The sequence below is a fragment of the Camelus ferus genome, chromosome 12, assembly GCF_009834535.1.
Source record: "Camelus ferus isolate YT-003-E chromosome 12, BCGSAC_Cfer_1.0, whole genome shotgun sequence".
Classification (NCBI taxonomy): domain Eukaryota; kingdom Metazoa; phylum Chordata; class Mammalia; order Artiodactyla; family Camelidae; genus Camelus; species Camelus ferus.
In genome coordinates this window covers 44,693,576-44,705,706 of record NC_045707.1, presented here as the reverse complement: position 1 = coordinate 44,705,706, position 12,131 = coordinate 44,693,576, and the positions used below count along the sequence as shown (strand labels likewise).

The 12,131-nt window shown below is 41.0% G+C and overlaps 1 protein-coding gene across 1 annotated transcript in view; it reads left to right on the top strand.

Annotated features, from left to right (window-relative positions):
- CFAP54 (cilia and flagella associated protein 54) overlaps positions 1-12,131 on the top strand; it is a 243,457-nt gene that overhangs the window by 222,247 nt on the left and 9,079 nt on the right.

Sequence of the window (12,131 nt, the reverse complement as noted above, 5' to 3'; positions counted from 1 at the left end):
TACCTTTTTTACTGTGGTAAAATATACATGCTATAACATTTATAATTTTAATCATGTCTACGGGTACACATCGGTGGCAGTAAGTACATTCACAGTATTGTACAGTCATCTCCACCATCCGTCTCCAGAAGTTTTTCATCATCCCAGTTAGGAACTTGGTACTCATTAAATAATAACTCTCCATTTCCTCCTCCCTCAGCTCCTGGAAACCTCTGTTCTATCTGCCTGTGCTAGGTACCTCATGTAAATGGAATCATACAGTGTTGGTCCTTTTCTGGCTGACATTTCATGCAGCACAGTGTTTTCAAAGTCCATCCATGTTATAGCCTGTAGTACTGCATTCCTTTTTAAGATTGAACAGTATTCCGTTGTAATGCTGTACACGTGTGTACAACTGTCAGGAGTGGGATCGGTGGATCATAGGGTAGTTCTGTTTAACCTTTTAAGGTACCGCCAAACTGTTTTCCTCAGCAGCTGCACCATTTTACATTCCCACCAACAATGCAAGAGGGTTCCAATTTCTCCACCCCTCCCGCAACACTTGTTATTTTCCTCGTTTTTGATAATAGCCATCTTAATGGGTGTAAAGTCGTATCTCACTGTGACTTTGACTTGCATTTCCCTAATGACTGATTTAATTGGGCATCTTTTCACGTGTCTGTTGGCCACTTGGATATCTTCTCTGGAGAAATGTCTATTCAATCCTTTGCCTGTTTTTGAACTGGCACATACATTTTGGTACGTAATTGCAAATGGCCCTACAGAAATGTGGCCCCAGTTTTCTCTCCCATCTGCAGTAGGTCCGAAGGCCAGTTCACTCACATATTCATCCTCTCTAGTTCTCCTCCTCCTCCTCCTGCTCTCTATCCCTTCCCTACTCCCCTCCTCCTCCTTTTCCTCTGTTTCTTCTTCTAACCTTGTAGGTCTGACATTTTCAATTATTTTATATTTATTAACAGCAAAGCCAAATATCGTTCATATGTTTGTTCACAATCTGTGTTTCTCCTTTTGTGAAATATTACTCATTCAGTTAGCCAATCAACAAATACTTAAGCTGTCTATGTGTCAGGAACTCCGTTCTAGGCCTCAGAGAGCCAGCCGTGAGCAAATAACAAGGACCCCACTCTCTTGGAACTGCCAGTTTTGTGGAGGGAAATAGTAATTCAATCAATAAACAAGTTGATTTCACATTTTGTTAAGTGCTATGAAGGAAAAAACAGTATGATGTTTTAGAGCAGGGTTGGCAAACTACAGCCTGTGAACTGCATCTGGCCCACTGCCTGTTTTGTAAATAAATTTTATTGGAACACAGCCATGCTTGTTTGTTTACCTGTGGTCTATAGCTGCTTTTGAGCTACAACAGCAGAGTTGAATAGTTTTGACAGAGAGCGTATAGCCCACAAAGCCTAAATTATTTACAACCTGATCCTTAACAGAAGAAATATGCTGATCCCTGTAATAGAAAGTAACAGGGAATGGGGCAACAGTTTAGATGGAGGGTGCTCAGGGAAGACTTCTCTTAGGAGATGCCATTTGAAGTAACACCTGAAGTACTATACTGTGTCCCTGCCACTAGATCATTAGCTTCTCGGGGGCCAGGGTGATGCTGTCTTAATCTTTAAATTCTTGCAGTGCCTTGTACACTATATCACTTGATTACTGTTTCCTTAAATGAATTAAATTCTCTTTGATTTTAAATATCAGAAATTTAATATTTGCTTAAATTTCTTTTTCATCTGGCTATTCATGTTATTTTATTCATTTGACCATTCTTGTTCTTTTCCCATTTTTTAAAATGGGAAGTGTAATTTTTTTATTATGGAAATATGTAGAATTACTGTGTCAGACCATTGATAATAAAAATTAAGTTTTGTACAAACTATGGTTTACATGTAGATCACAGGAAAAAAATTGTTATTTTAAGACACATGATTTATAACATTAGTGGGCTTTGCCTTCTCACAGACCTTGGTTGGAATCCCAGCCTTGGATCTTGTATGGTCTGAGGCAAGTTATTTAACTTTTCTAAGCTTCAGTTTTCTCATATGTAAAGTGGAGTAATATGCCAACCTCTCATAGCAGTGAGAACTGAAGCAAATAATGTATGTTAAGTATTTGGAAGAGGGTCTAACACAAATAACTGTTCAGTTATTATTAGCTATATCATCACCATCATCATCATCATCATCCCTGCCATGGTCCTGCCTTCTATGTGAGTTCTTTATCCCCTAGTCAACTAATTTCAACAGATTTTTAAGATCCAAATTTGTTTTGAAATATTGATAGAATAGCAGAGCAACAGTGTTAGAGAGAGAGAGAAAACCAGGAATCATTTTCTCTGCCTATAATGTAAGTCATTGTTGAATCCTAGAGGAATTAGGTCAGGGTACAGGATTCCAGCATGAGATCCCAGTGGTGAAGAGGGTCCCAGATAAGGTGACTCCAGTGGAGCCCCATACTAACACTTGCAATGAGAGCAAGACACTCCTGATAGTGCTGGGATGAAGCATGGACATTTACAAGCTTGTTCCAAGAACTAAATTGATAGACAAACCAAATTGCATGCCTTAGTGAAGCCGTTTTTGTCACTGAGATGAGGTCTTACCATTCAGTTTAGTTGCTCTCTGAACATATCTATTATAATCACCTTTTCCTGTATTTTTTCCTGTATTGTCTCTTCTTAATTAAAATCAATGCCACACACAGCTTGTGACCAAAAACAACAACAACAACAACAACAACAACAAAACGCCTGAGACTAGCGAGGAAATGAAGGCAGGGAATAAGTGCTCCATGCTAGCCTTCTTAGCGATTAATCACAGAATGTAATTGACCATTAGGTATAATTTCTGGTGTTCCAGCAATGAAGCAATCCTTTCATTCCTATATAGGCTGGAATTATTACAGTTTCCTGGTTGTCAGGTAGGATTCAAACATGATGCTAAAAATACTCTTTCTGCTTTTGCTGTGACTGACGGTGGGGAGAACTAAGTCGATTTATACGACTCTCTGTTCTTCAGTAATTGCTGACTTCCAGCTGCATGCAGAACGTTGGGGTAGATACTTCTGTTGCTGCAAAGGCAGCATAAGTTTAAGCTCCTGCGTGTGGCTAAATTAAATATTTTCACATTGGTTCACATGATACAAGTAAATTTCCCTAATCTGTGCATGTTGTGTGTGTAGTGTATGTATCTGTGTGTATGCATGTGTATGTGTGTGTACATGTATATGTGTATGAATGGAACTGATTCGAATCATAAATTCCTACAAGCAGATCCTGCTTTGAAAATAGAAAAGGTGATCCTAAGCCAAGAGATAAGACACATTATATAAGGAGACTGCAGAGTGGTTTTTCTTGGCTGCGTGAGTTTAGAAGGATATTTTTTTTCGTTCAGAATTTTTAGCTAGACCTACTATAGTACCTGACAAACAATGATGTTAATAATCCTTAAAATGCAAATACTACTAGTAGTAGTAATAGTTTTAATATTTATTCAGCACATGGCATGTGCAGACACTGTTCAGTGTTCAGCATCTCAGTTAATATTACAAGACCCCTATGAAGTTGGTTCCTATTATTATCCCCAATATAGAAATAAGGAAACTGATGCCCAGGGAAGCTTAGCAGCATGCTCGAGCTCTCGCAGCTTGTAAGTAGAGGAGGCAGGAGTCAGCTGCAGTTCTGCTTAAATCCAGGAGCTGCATCCTTAACTAAGCTACACCCAGTGAGTGTTGTTAGACGTTAGTGGGCAGATACTGCAGGGAGCTGAGGAGTGAGAGATAAGAAAGTGAAGGTTGCAAGTGGAGATGAATCTTTGAGAAGGTTTAGGGGAGAAGTCTGGAGTGGGTGGAAGAAGAGCTCGGGTGAGATGTTAGTACAACAGCAGTGGTGAGGGCAAAGTGCTAGGAGGGGTAGGGGTCTCCTGTCTAGAAGAGAAAGGGAAAGGTGATGGAGCGAGGCCTTAGGGAGAGGGCAGGGAACAGAAGACACTGACAGTGGCAGAGGAAAATGACTTTTTTTCTGTAGTTCTTGGGGGGAGCAGATTGGACCATGAAGGAGTAAGTAGGTTTGTAAGAAAAGGATGGGAGAGGCTGGGGCAGTTCACACCCAGTGGTTTTCACCTTCTCAGTGAAGTAGAGGCAAGTTCCTCTACTACTGGAGTGGGGTAGAGGGTTGAGGATATGATCTTCTGGTATAGAGATGAAGGTCTTGAATATTCACAGTCTTTGAGTCTGATGGGCAAGGAAACTGACCAAGGACAAATAAAAGGATTGGGGACCACAATGAAATCTAAAAATTATACATTTGTTAGGGAGGCACTAGCTATTTGGCTTGTGGTTTTTCTGCAGCAGCACTTGGCTTCCCGGCTACAGGAGTGCAAGATTCCATAGAGGCAGATGCAGGAGGGTAACAGAAGCACATGTGAGGTGAGAGCACTGCTAAGACAGCTGACAGCCTGTAAGAGGCTCTGGTGGGTTGGAGCAGCTGTGAATTTGTCTCACAATAAATCCAAAAAATTCCTCTCATTTACTCTGAGAAAGCACCAGGACAGCTTGATGTCTGTCATTACTTCTCAAGCAGCAGTTGAATAGAAAGTAGTTTAATTATGCAGTATGTTTCCTTAAAAACATTTTGAATTTAACCTAAAACAATTCTTAATGACAGTTAAGATTCTAATGACTTACACTGCATTGTTATGTGCATGGTTAATGTGCATTCCTTTCTACATGGCTGAATTTAGCGTGCCCATATTCTCTTATTTCTGATTCTTAAAATAACTGCTTTTGATGTGTTTATGATCAGATAGTGACATCAACCACTTGCTGATCCCTCAAATGATATCTTTTCAGAAGATTTAGATAAGAATTACAGAAAGGGAGGAAGAGCAGCAAGAGGGAGACATAGAGTTACACATACGTTAACATATCACTTTATTTAGTTATTTGCGTCTTTAATTTTATGTCCGAGGTATTGATGCTATCGTGTGACAGCCTGTGCCTTAGGACCCCATATAGACTTCATGACCCTGCCTGTCAGCTGACATGTTGCTCTGCAGTGCTAGCATCTTATCGTTTGCTGGGGTTATTGTGTAAAAATTGGTAATAGTACATCTAACCTATGTTAACCTAACTCAGACTGCCTGATTTTCACCACTCTCTCTTAAGCCTGTGGTTTATATCTCCATACTTAACAGGTTGGACATGGACTCCACCTGTTAATGGGAGGAGTCTCAACATCAGATTGTTAAGAAGGGCATGTGGGTTGGGAGCTGTTGCAGCCGTTTTGGGAAGGTGCAGTCGGCCACAACATCTGATAAAACACTCCCAACTTTAGACCTATTCCTGCTCTGAGCAGAGGCTGCTCCTGGCAACCTGCTCGGGCAGTCTTTTAAATGAGTCAGCAACTCTCCCCACATACACTAGGTGACCGTTTTGGAGTTGCTAAGTGTGTTTATGCCTATAGGATAGAGGAAAAACTAGGTAGATTCTTCAAAGTATCCTTTGAAATAACCTACGTGGTTTTTCTGAGTGTTGGATGGGGTTGTGTGTGTCCTTATTTATGTGGGGTAGCTTCCACATCACTTTTGGGGGGACTGTTATGTCCCAGAGGGTGGTGCTAGACTATTTAATTTCCTTTGGCTAATTTTGTTGCATCACCTTATGCCTCTTGGTTTCTTCTTAACAAAACTTCCTAAATGGTGACAATGCCATACTGTGTTTAAACTGTCATCTAGAGCATTGGGAACAAGGTGGTCTGTGGTAGGTGTTTACCAAGTATTAAAAAATTAATTCTATTAATATAACTTCCTTTGATTAAGTTGAGAGTTGCAGATTTCTTTTTGTACCAGCCAGGAGCTGTCTGAATAGATTTTATGGGCATCAAGAATTACATCTTTCTTCTGTGAGACATTGTCATTCTGTCCTTAAGTGAAGAGTATCCTTTGTGTGTAGGTTCATGAGACATCCACTTAATATTCTTACATCCTTTTGAAGACAATGCCAGATGACATCAGTTCCACACTGCTATTAAAACACAGCTCTGACTTTGATTCCATCCGCTCACTGTTCACTTCTAACTGTCAAATTTGGCTAAGGGAAAAAGAAAGCCCTTAAGAAAAGGCCAGGCTATTAATGTGCTCTTCAAAATGCTAAGAAAAGGCTAAGCTGTTTATAGCGTTTTCAAAATGCTCATCTCTCAGAGATTTGCCAGCAACAGTGTCAAGGTGAAATAGCTCTCGTTCATCCAGGAACCGAGAACCTTTATGTTCTCTGTGCTCAAAGCACTGGTCCTACTTTTGTTAGCCATGCAATTTGGGGGTATAATGATACTTGGATATAATTTAAACCAAAATATAGTCACGAACCTGATACTATGTATTTACTGTAAAAGAGGCGAGAAGTGTGCATGCTGCTTGATAAAGCAAGCCTGGCTTCATTCTGGGTACAGCTGTGTTTCTGAATCAAGGGGAAAATTCCTGAAGTTTAGTCACTCTTTATAACTTCAAAGGAGGTGAGAGGGCAGATCAGTTCATTGCTTTCTGTCTTGCTGAAAACTGAGTTAAAGCTTAGTTTCATTCACTTCATCTATTTTGCTAAATGGTTTTTTGTCTTGATTTTAAAAAAAAAAGACCCCTAACAATGGAGTTGTATTTTCATTTTAGGAGGGTGTTGATGTTTGCTTCGTATATCTGAGTTATTTGACAAGCCTTTCGAAATTCTTTGGGCAGATGTTCTTCATATTTAAATAAGTCCACAAATGAGGAACAGGTGTAAATTTACCCATTTTCCTTGTTAACACTTTGGACACTAGCCATTTGAGATTTTTGCTCTTATTTCCCCTGTATCTCAGGCAACTGATACCATCATGTTCTCAACCACCTGTGAGAACACCACATGGTGAGAGGAGCACCCAGCACATGCTCCAGTCCAGTTTTGCTCATGTGGACAAGCATTAATCCTTAAAGACCTCAGGTCAGTTAGGTGCTGTTGAAAGTCTCAGAAGCAGCATATCTCAGTGGATAAAAAACATGATTTGATTCTTGGTTCCACCGTCTATTGATGGTGTAACTGAGCACCTTGCTTCATCCTCAGCTTCAGTTCCTTATCTGTGCATTGGTGGTAGCTACTCCACGTGTAGGATCGCAGTAGAAACAGTATACCACACATCGCGCCCGTCTATGCCAGTGGTAAGCACCAGTACACTGTGGCCATCTTTATTTTTCCCAGCCTTAAAATAATGAGAAATGAGTCATTTCTTCATGTGATCCTCGTTAACCCTCCACATTGCTGGCTTTTGGCCTATCAAAATGTTTGCTAATTTTCAGAAGAGTAAATGGACGTTTAATAGATGTATTCTTAACATAATTTTTCAACCATCTTTTTTTAAGTAAACTTTTTGTTTTGATATCATTGTAGACACGTGTGCAGTTTTAAGAAATAATAGTATAATACTGTAGTATAAAACTGTATTACAATATTACATCCAGGATACTGACATTAATAAAGTGAGGATACAGAACAGCTTAGTCACTACAAGGACCCCTCCTGTTGTCCTTTTATAGCCACCCCCACCTCCCATGCCCCACCCCTCTTCTTGACCTTGACAATTACTAATCTATTCTCCATTTCTATAATTTTTTTGAATTTCAAGAATGTTATATTAAAGGAAGCATACAGTTTGTAACCTTTGAGGATTGGCATTTTTTCCCCTGGAGAACCTTTAACCTATGCTTTTGGTAAACCAAAAAAATCCTTATAAAATTTGACACATTTTATTTTTGCCACAGAATTATCATTAGCCCAAAAGTATGTGATGTGGTACCTGACACATAGTGTGGAGTAAATGTTCAGGAAGTCTCAGGGGTGGATCCCACTCCACCTGATTCATCTTCCCTGCTCCTTTCTCCCCCTCCCCCCCTTCTCTCCACTCTTCTTCTCTTTCCTCGCCCCCTTCTCCATGTCCTCTTATTAATGTTGACAGACGAAGGCTGCTTGCTCAAGTTAGAAATACTAAAAGGAGTTAGAAGAAGTAATTTATGTGAAATCTGTTTGTAAATTGCAAGCCCTGTTAGGCTTTCTATCAGAAGTTGCCAGTCAGTGCTGGCCGCGTTATAAGAATGGTTCGCAGCTGCTAGTGGTGGATACGGATGTGAATAAAGGAGTCAGCGTGAGCCGTGTTTTCTTTCCACACTGTGCACATGGGTCTGTCCTCTAGTTTGCTGCTGCAGTGGGAGCTGCTAACTAACAAAGCCCTTCATGCCTTTACTCTAAGCAACAAAGTCCCATGAACAAAACGCAGACTTGAGTTCATATTCTTTGTAAAGCCTTTGCTCTGAAAAAGAGCCCCCTGTTTCTAGTTGCCAGATGTTAAGCTCAGTGAGCTCCTTCATAAAAAAGCATCAAGAAATGCCAAGTATTGTTCGAACTCTAGGGTTTTCATTTCTGTATCCCAGGTCAAAAGCCCACAGACAGACCAGACACAGCCCTTCAGGTGGGAACCCAGCTTCGGCATTTGTACCCAGTTAGAGCATTTCTTCCTATAACTTAGCTGCTGAGCATCAATGACCTGACCTTTAAGTGGAGTTCAGCCTTTACTCTGATGGAATTTCCCCTATTCAGAAACACAACAAGGGGAGAACAAGCTTGCCAGAGCAGGCGCATTGGAGTAAGAATGGCTTAGGCTATGCCATGCTAACAAATAAAGCCCAAATCTCAGTAGCAACAAAAGTTCATTTCTTTCTCATGCAAAGTCCAGTGAGGGGTGGGCACCTCTCCTTCAACTTGTAACTCTGCTACCTGGACTGCGTGGCCTCCAAGTAGGAGGAGCGAGGGCTAGGGGTTTCGCAGGATGTTTTTAAGTTGGGTGACTATATGTTCTGGTTTGCCTGCAGAAGTCACAGTGTGTACCTGTGGATTTGGTGTAATGGTTAACACACTCTTTTTTCTATTCTCCAAAGTGCCCAAGTTTAAGCAATACATTAGGATGACCATTTCTAAGAGCCAGCATGGAATGGCTACCATACTTTCTGCTCATGTTCTACTGGCCTCAGTCTAATGTGCAGGGATGTAGAGCACTGTAGAGGAGCAAGCACATGCTCTAGTGAGCACTGATAACTTCTGGCACAATAAGCATTTCCAAGAATGCCTTGTTTGTTTGTTTGTTTGGAATGCCATGGATTTTTAAAACAGAGTTACTTCAATAACTTCAATTACCAAAATTCTGCTGAGAAGATATGATATCAATATGATATTCTTAAGAGCTAAGCCATCTCATTTAGTCACACATTGTGGTAGGCTGAATCGTGCCCTGCCCTGAGATGTCCGCATTTTAATCCCCAGAACCTGTTATGTTACATGACAAAAGGGACTTTGCAGACATGATTAAGTTAAGGATATTGAGATGGGGAGATGATCTTGGATCATTCAGGTGAGCCCTAAATGTAGCCTCAAGTATCCTTGTAAAAGGGAGGCAGAGAGAGGCTTGACAGCAGAAGTGGAGAAGGTATTGTAATGGTAGAAGCGGAGTGATGTGCTCTGAAGATGGAAAAAGGCTATAAATCAAGGAATATAGATGGTGTCTCGAAGCTACAGTGGGCAAAGAAACAGATTCTTTGCTTAGAGTCTACAGAAGGAAGTAGCTCTGCTGACACCTTGACTTTAGCTCAGTGAAACTGAATTCAGATTTCTTATCTCCAGGACTGTAAGAGAACAACCTTGTGTTGTGGTAAGGCATTATGTTTGTCATACATTTGTTATAGCAGCAACAGGAAATGAATCCACACAGTCATTCTAAAGTTCAGCGTGTGACTTTAGATTTCTGTTTCCAGGTAAGGGAGATAGATACCAGTATCCTAACTTCACATGTGAGAGATTCAAGTGACTTACCCAAAGTCCCTTAGCTAGTGTCAGAGCCAGGATTTACACCCAGGCGGACTGACTCCTTAGATCACTTTCCTGTTGAACTTCCTCTGCCCTGTTGCCCAGCTGTCCTCTGACCTCCCCCTCCATGTCTGTCAACCACGAAGGCCCTGCTGCATGTCAACTCTTCTCCCACCCCCACCTGGCTTCAGTCTCCTGCTCCACCCATGCACTCAGGGGCTCCCTGGACACTTTTGCAGCTTCAGCTTTTGGAAATTTTATGCAAGGTTCCAGAGCCTCCATTGAAAATTTGTCAGGAACAGTTAGGCTTCAGTGAAATTACTGAATTTCCTCATATTTAAGTTTATGGGAAAATGTTTGAGAGAAGATACTATTTCTGAATCTTCTTCCTACTCCTTAATTTTTAATTCTCTTTCTCATACTCTAGAGGGGGAAATGTCCCTAAGGTTAATCATATAAAGAGATTAATAGAAATGATACTGCAAAAGTATTAAGTTTGTTTTACCATGACTCAGAAAAGAAGTATCTAGAAATGTGGTGTAAAAATCCCTAGTTAGCACTTTAAATCTCCCATTAGCTTGTATTGGTTATAGACTAGTATGCATTTTGCCCTAGTGCCATTTGTTTAATGGTTCTGTAGTTAAGCACTGAATTAAACATGTATGCCTGTCATGGCCCCTTCACTAGTTTACTCAGATCCCCTCTTCAGAACCGAAGAACTTATTTCCCAGCCCTGAGAATGTGAGGACCAACAGCCCTCAGCTTTCAGCCCTTCTCCAGGAATTGCCCCTGGCTAAAGGACACGACCTTTTTCGGGTTGGGTGGATGTCTGTATCTAATTACTGGTTGATAATGGGGATGCAAAGACCTGACCTCCCTACCACGGTTTGGGACAACTCTGAAGGGCCACCCCAGCTTCTGAGCCCCCCATGGGGTTAGCTGGGGGCTTGTGACCGCACCGCAGTGCAGCTCCTCTCCCTGCCTAGGCCTGCTTTCTTCCCTCTCCCCGTGGGTGGTGATCCCAAGGCTGTGCCCTAATAGACTCCCTGAAAGCTAAGCTCCAGCTCAGGGTCTGCTTCCCAGGAGCCTGTACTGCAACAGTGAGTTAAAAAAATGAAAAATGAAGATCCTTGACTGGTGGTGAATACATGAGAGTGCTCAATGAATCCTTATTTATTGGAATTAGAAGAGTTCTAAAGGGACTGGGAAACATACTTTCTGGCTTCAAGTTTATTATCTAATGTAGAAGTAAGGGGAAAACATCATAAACATGTCACCCACTCATGGTTAAAAATACATTCTACAGTGTGACCCATAGTTCTATCACATTTTCCTTTGACCTCCATTTTTAACAGTTAATTTACAAATGAAATAAAGTCTCCAGCCCCTATCCAATCCTCAGTAAGTGCAGGCTTCTTTATTCAGAGAAGCTTTTTTTTTCTAGGGTGAAAACACTAGGACTTGGTAAAGCTTTAAAATCATCCTCTGAAAAATACAGCAGTGATGTAAAGAAGAGTACCATCAGATATAGCACTACATCAGAGTTTATTCCTCACATCTCCACAGAGAGTGAGAGATAGACACTCAGTTTTACAACACATTGAGTATAAGCATTTTTGTTCAGTCCTCTATCCAAGAACACTTTTACTTTAATTCTTCCCCAGCCTCTGATTATGAGCACTGAACCATTGGCCATGAACTTACTTCTAGCCCTTATGCCCTATGTACTTCACTGTTGGTTGTATAACCCATGCTTCCTGTTCTGATTAGAGCTTTTGATATTTTAAAGGGGATTTGCCCTGCTTGAGACCCTTTATTTGTTCTTTATGTGGTGAAAAATATTTTCCTGGAGAGAGAGAGCAGCTGTTCTTCCAGCACAATAGGGTGTCAGATTTCAAAGGCTCTTTTCTCTGGGACATAGACTCCTGAGCCGTCAGAATAAGCCTAGTTATGTACAGCCTAAACTTTCACTTTTTTCTTAAGGGTCTCTTTTGGTCTTAAAGGATTGTTTTCTTAAATAGTTCCCTATAAAAAGCATATACCCATAATGGAAATACTACTGCCACCTGTCATTCTTCCATCACGTAGTGCCTAGGCTCAGCCTAGGGTAGGGGTGATGGGAAATGAATGAGAAGGGGTGCTGAGGAGGAGGAGGAGTGAAGGAGAAAGCCCCAAAGGCCCCCCAGACATTCACTAGCCAAGCACTGCCCTAATCTACATAATACCAGATGTGACTCTTGTGTGGTTTTTCC